This window comes from Symphalangus syndactylus, chromosome 8 (assembly GCF_028878055.3).
Source record: "Symphalangus syndactylus isolate Jambi chromosome 8, NHGRI_mSymSyn1-v2.1_pri, whole genome shotgun sequence".
Classification (NCBI taxonomy): Eukaryota; Metazoa; Chordata; class Mammalia; order Primates; family Hylobatidae; genus Symphalangus; species Symphalangus syndactylus.
This window is the reverse complement of record NC_072430.2, coordinates 71,816,576-71,823,796: the sequence shown is the minus strand read 5'-3', so window position 1 is coordinate 71,823,796 and position 7,221 is coordinate 71,816,576.

The following is a 7,221-nucleotide window of genomic DNA, read 5'->3' as shown; positions in this document are numbered from 1 at the left end:
GTGAAACTCCGTCTCTACTAAAAATACAAAAATTAGCTGGGCGTGGTGACGCACACCTGTAGTCCCAGCTACTTGGGAGGCTGAGACAGGAGAATCGCTTGAATCCAGGAGGCAGAGGTTGCGGTGAGCCGAGATCGTACCATTGCACTCCAGCCTGGGCGACAAGAGTGAAACTCTGTCTAAGGAAAAAAAAAAAAAAAGAAGAAGATATGTTATGATCAGAGAAACAAAGATAAACTTGACATTAGATTTTTCATCTGAAATAACATAAGAAAGAATACAGTGCAAAAGCATCATTAAAGTTCTGAATGTATGAAAAATGAAATTCCTGCAAATTCTACACTTTGCAAAAATATCTTTCAAAAACTCAGGCAAAATAAACTCAAAACAAAGAATTTATCACCAGCAAATCCACACTGCAAGACATATGTTAAAAATTTATACAGGCAAGAAGAAAATGGAAACACAAGGGAATAAGGAATGTTATAAATGGTAACTATGTATGATTTTTCTCATTATTTAAATTTATTTAAAATATAATTGACTTAAAAATAGCAGTTATTGGTCAAGTGCGGTGGCTCACACCTGTAATCCCAGCACTTTGAGAGGCTGAGGTGGATGGATCACCTGAGGTCAGGAGTTTGAGACCAGCCTGGCCAACATAGTGAAAACCTATCTCTACTAAAAATACAAAAATTAGCTGGGCATGGTGGTGGGCGCTTGTAATCCCAGCTACTCGGGAGGCTGAGGCAGGAGAATCACTTGAACCTGAGAGGCAGAGGTTGCAGTGAGCCGAGATTGCACCACTGCACTCCAGCCTGGGTGACAGAGCAAGACTCCATCTCAGGAAAAAAAAAAAAAAAGCAATTATTATGTATGGTATAATGTGGTTTACACCATATATAAAAGTAAAATGCATGACAATATCAGCACAAAATCTGAAAGGAGAGAAATAGAAGTATATTATTGTAAGGTTCTTATGCTACAGAAGTAGTATATCAGCTGGCGGCTGGGCGCAGTGGCTCAGGCCTGTAATCCCAGCACTTTGGGAGGCAGAGTCAGGTGGATCACCTGAGGTCGGGAGTTTGAGACCAGCCTGGCCAATATGGTGAAACCCCATTTCTACTAAAAATACAAAAATTAGCCTGAGCATGATGGCTGGTGCCTGTAATCTCAGCTACTCAGGACCCTGAGACAGGAGAACTGCTTGAACCCAGGAGGTGGAGGTTGCAGTGAGCCAAGAGCACACCATTGCACTCCAGCCTGAGCAACAAGAGCGAAACTCCATCTCATAAAAAAAATAAATAAATAAAATAAATAATAATATCGGTTGAAAGTAGGCTGTGGTAAGTTACAGAGGTGTACTATAAATCCTAATGCAACCCTGAAGTAACAAAACAAAGAGGTTTAGCTAAAAGGCCAACCAAGGAGATAAAATGAAACCATAAAAAAATACTTGATATGTCCAAATGAAGGCCAAAAATACATCAAAAAACAGAACAAAGAATAGATGGGATAAACACAAAAACAGCAAGACATTAAACTCAAACTAACCATATCGATCATCTCATTAAACGTAAATGGTCTAAACACACCAATTAAAAGCCAGATATAGACTGGATTTAAAAAAAGAAGACTCAACTATACACTATCTACAAGAAATGTACATTATATGAAGACACAAAGAAATTAACAGTAAAAGGATATGAAAACATACGCCGTGCTGATGCTGGTCAGAAGAAAGCTGGAGTAGCTATATCAATATTAGACTATATAGATTTCAGAAGGAAGACTATTACCCAGGCCCAATAGAGTCATTTTCAAAGGATAATGAGATCCATTAATCAACAGGACAGAACAATTCTAAATGCTCAAGCCACTGAAAACATGGCTTCAAATTACCTGAAGCAAACATGGAAAGAACTGAAAGGGGAAATGGACAAATCCATAATTGTAGCCTGAGTTTTCAATATCTATTATCCATAACTGGTAAATCAGGAAGGCAGAAAATCAGCAAGAGTATTGAAGACTTGAACAACATTATCAATCAACCTCCCCTGACACTTAAAGAACACACAATGATAGCAGAGTACACATTCTTTTCAAGTGCACATGGAACATCCACCAGGATCTACCATATTTTCTGCAAAAACATAGATCAAACAAGAAACCAACAGGGAAGTTAGAAAATATTTTGATCTGAATGAAAACAAAAACAGCACAGCAAAACTTGTGGGATGCTGTTAAAGCAATATTGAAAACTGGTAAATACTGCACATCTATATTAGCTGCAAAGCATATATCTGTGATGAAAGACTATTATCCAGAAAACTCAACAATAAAAATACAAATAATGTGATTTAAAAATAGGCAAAATATTTTAACAGACATTTCAAAAAAGAAGATGTCTGAATGGCAAACACATTTAAAAACATGCTCAAATATCATTAGTTTTTAGGGAAATGCAACTTAAAATCACAACGTGATACCAATAGACACCTATCAGAATGGCTAAGATTAAAATGACTAACTTTAATAAGTATTGGTAAGAATGTTGAGGAACTGAATTTCTTCCAGATTGCTGGTAGAATTGTAAATGGTAAACAATTTACATGGTTTGCATGTGAGTAAAGTCCCTCCCAGCAGGAGACTTTCCAGAGCTGGGGCACAGTGGGGACACCACTCAGAAGGGGATCAGGACTAGAGAACTACCAGAGGGAAAGGGGAATCAGAGAGGGCAATTGTGTGGGTGATGTCGCTCAGCAAAACAAAGTAGGCCCCCATGTTCCACAAGCCCTGCATTAGTGTGTGGACCGCGCCCCCAGGGGCTGAAACCAAGACACATTGAATATCGGCCTTTAAATGAAAGTCTTATAATTGGCCTGGCTCCAGAAATCTGTCCAACTTGTCACTTTATACCCAAACAGTGAGTATGAATGCAAGACACACAGAAAAGAACACATAAAATTGAACAGTGCAAAGCCTAAAAGGAAAATAGAATACGAAAGTCATGGCAGTGTGCAAAAGGGAGATGTGTATTGAGGGCACAATCTAGTCAAGAGAAGACAGCATGGAAGTTGGATGAGGAAGGGGTATAAACGGATAAAAGGGGAAAGGTAGCATTAGCTGGATGTGGTGGTGCACGCCTGTGGTCCCAGCTACTTGAAGGGCTGAGGTGGGAGGATCACTGGAGCACGGGGTCGAGCCTGCAATGAGCTGTGTTCACGCCACTGCACTCCAACCTGGGTGGCAAAGTGAGACCCTGTCTCAAAAAAATAAAAGAAAGAAGAAGGTGAAAGGTATAAAGAAGGGGGAAGTGATCACACTTTGTGTGGGCAGGGTCAAGGGTTTATCTTCCCAACCCTGCCTCCCACCTCATATTCCTCCTCTAACAGGCATCTGTTTCCTGTACCCAGGAGAGATCTCTGAAGGGACATTTATTATGACAGGTCAGACAGCTCAGCCCACATTCTCACAGAGAACATGGGGTTCCTGGAACAGCCTGAGCTGGGGAGGACGAGGGAAACACGCGCATAGCAGCAGACCCCGGAAGCTCGGCCAGCTCTTGTGACCATGCCCTTTGACCCTATGTGAGACAAACCTCAGGGCCTGTTCAAGCCTCCAGTGAGGACGCCACCTGAAAGAGACTGAGGCAAGTCTCTTACCTAAAGAAGGATTAAGAGGAGAGGGGAGTGTCAACAAGGAGGCAAAGCAGCCAAATGTGCAGAGGGCCTGGAAACTAGAATGGGGCTTAGCTCACATTGCTTAGCTCAAATGGGGCTTAGCTCAAATGGGGCTTAGCTCAAAGACAGCAAAGACAGCAAATGCATCAATTTGCTTTCCTGGGAGGACTGCATGAGAACATCCCCTTCCTGTACCTATGCCCCCACTACATTATATTTTTAATCTTGTGTGGATTGGGTAGGCAAACTATGATAGCCCCTTGATTTAATTTAATTACATTTACATCTTTTTCTTATTAAACTGATGACCTCTTTATATATTAAAGAAATCAATCCTTTTGATATATTGAATTTTTTTCAATTACCTACTTAGCACAGTGTCCTTATCTAATCATAATTAAATTAATCATAATGGTTTGCCATTTAATCCTCAAAACAATCCTGTGAGGTAGAATTTTTTTCAGGAGCATTCTACCTTTATCTTTCTGTGTGGTTATAAGCAAGTTTGCTTTTTTCCTTCAAATAAAGATGAGTGGTGAAAAGTGTAGCCTACAGAATCAGACTATCCTCGTTTGCTCCTGGGGGACCACCTATTATACACGTGACCTTGTACATTGCCTAAAGTCTTTGTGCTTCTGTTTCTTCATCACTAAAGGGGGAATAATAATAGTATTTGCCTCCTGGGCATTCTTCTGAGAATAAAACGTAAATAAACTAGTGCCTAGCATACCATAAAAGCTCCATTGTTTATTATTATTACCATTAAACATCTTTGTAATGATTATTGTATATGATTTCAAATAAGGTTTAGCATACTTTGAAACCTGAAGGATTAAGGATTTAAAACAGCCATGTTATCCCAAACCAGCCAGTTCTCTGGTTGCTGGAGTGAAAAGGAGGCATTTCATGCGTGTGACACCTCTTTTAACTTGTCACTGTTTTGGAAACATGAGTTCCTCTTACAGTGACTTTGCGTTTGCTCACAGATGTATCCTATAGTGAAGGACTTTCAGTATAAAAGGACTGCCTTGCTAGTTCTGGGAGACTGTGTAGGAGGTAGAAGCTCTTTGAGTTAAATTGAATTATTTTGCCTCAGTGTTGTCTTCAAAAGCTCTGAATATATAGGCAGCAACCTTTATTCCTTCATCAGGACTAGAATGTCCTATGATTAAAAAGAAAACTTTAGTTCATCTAATCCAGTAGTGTTCAAACTTTGCAGCACATCAACAAACCTAATGCACTTTTAAAAGACCCACATGCTATAGTCCTATCTTTGATCCGTAGAACCCAAATTTCTGGGATTAGGGCCCAGGGATTTGTATTTATAACAGCTCCAAAAGCTGTTGAATTTGTTAGGGTAAGGCTAAGCTCATGAAATGAAATATCAGAGTATAGTGGGTAAAAATACATAAATATTTTAATCTCACATAACAGTCCCAAAATGAACAGTCCAGGCTGGCAAAATAACTGTGCTTAACAATTATTCAGGGATGTGGCCTCCTTCCATTTTACTGTTCAGGCCATTTCTAAGACATTACCATTATCTGCATGATTAAAGTTGGGGCACACTTATGTCCATTTTGGCATTCTAGCTGTTGAGAAGAAAAAAATCACAGAGGAGGCCAGTCCGATGTTGTAAGACCTGGACTTGGAAGTAGCATGAATTACTTCTGCTCACAGAGACTGGGAAAGTCAGTCTGGCTGGGCCTCCTGTGCCTCACTGCATCCCTTTGCCTTGGGAGCAAGGTGGGTTGACTTGGGTGGGCAACCTGAAAACTTTGCCATGGTGATCCTGGTGCACATCTAAGCCTGAGAACCCAGACCTAATCCAGTTTCCTCCTTGTGTAGATAAGAAAACTGAATCTCAATGAGGGGAAATGACTCTCTTGGAAGGCATGGTGACCCCGCCCATAGAACATAGGAAGACTTATCGGTGACGTGGCAAAGGCACTCCTTCCTTCAGTACCATCTTGGGTACGTGAGGCCAGGGACTAGTTTCTTCATACTTGTTGCTTAAGAGATATTTATTTTGGGAAAACAGGGAATGGTTAGAGACAAGAAGGGTACTCCTTTTGGGCTAAACAACCCCTGTTGGTGTCTTTCACAAACCTCTGTATCCTTCCATCCTCTGTCCATCCTCAGCTTCCTTCTCCTACCTGACTCTCCCATCTATGGCCCTTTTTAAATTGGGTCCATCTCCTTTATCATCCCATCTCATGTCCTCTAATGTTTGCTTTCAGCTAAGGGATATAACACATATTCCCTTCTCAGTTATTTTTCATTTCTTTCTTTTTTTTTTTCTTTTTTTTTTTTTTTTGAGACAGTCTCACTCTATCGCCCAGAGTGGAGTGCAGTGGTGTGATCTTGGCTCACTGTAACCTCCGCGTCCCAGGTTCAGGTGATCCTCCCACCTCAGCCCCCTGAATAGCTGGGATTACAGTGTGCACCACCACATCTGGCTAAGCTTTGTGATTTTTTTTTTTTTTTTTTTTTATTAGAGACCGGGTTTCACCACGTTGACCAGGCTGGCCTCAAACCCCTGGCTTCAAGTGATCCACCTGCCTTGACCTCCCAACGTATTGGGATAGGTGTGGGCCCACTTCTCAGTTATTTTCCTAACATGTGCGAGAAACATTTGTTGGACTATATCTAGTCAGGTGGAGTTTGGGCAGTTGAGTGGACTGAGATGACAACCTGAGAAAGGGAAAAGGAAGCACATGGAGATAAACTAGCATAGGAATGAAGACAAGGACACACAAGCTCTGTAGACTTAGAACAGCAGAGATAGGGCAGGTATTGGAGACAGGCTAGGTCAGATGAGAATGCAGCACTGGGGGCCTGGAAAGTCAGCCTGAGAAACAGGTGTGAAGCTACAAGAAGAAAAGAAGCTCTCTGCGGTTTGGGAGCAGAAAAGGGATGTTATAAAAACTGAGTACTTTAAAATCTGAAAACTCATGCCCATCATACTCATGAGGGATCTGAGGATGCACATGATGTCGAAAGTGTGACATGCTGCAAGGATGAGAGGCGCTGACCCTCAGGAGCACTGACTCCCCACGCACTCCACATTCCACCTCCTTCAGGCCTCATGGTATGATGATGGCACAGATCCTGGTACATCAGGGCACCAAAGGACTGGAACCCAGAACTCCCGCTTCCTTCAGAGAAGTGGAAGGGTTTGGTCTTAATTAAGCCTCTTTAAAGGATGCTCCTGGCCCAAAAAGAGCCAGCTATTCTGGGTCTTTGTTTTCTCTTCTGGTGAGGGACGATATGAGTACTCAAGTTGAAGTAGGCAGCATTTACTTTTTCTTACACATTATAGAAAACTCTCCCAGAGTTTAAATAGCTAGGCTCTGAGGCTGACATGCCTCTCGGCCAGAGCTGGAAATCTACTGTAGGAAAGAAGTTATTCAGATCTGAACTAAATTTGAACAAGAGAGACTGTTTAGACTGCTCTACTGTGGATGGAGTCCACCCTTCTTTTTGATGAGTGGGTGGTAGCATCAGACTCGCTATGTGGAAATATCCCTAGTATGGA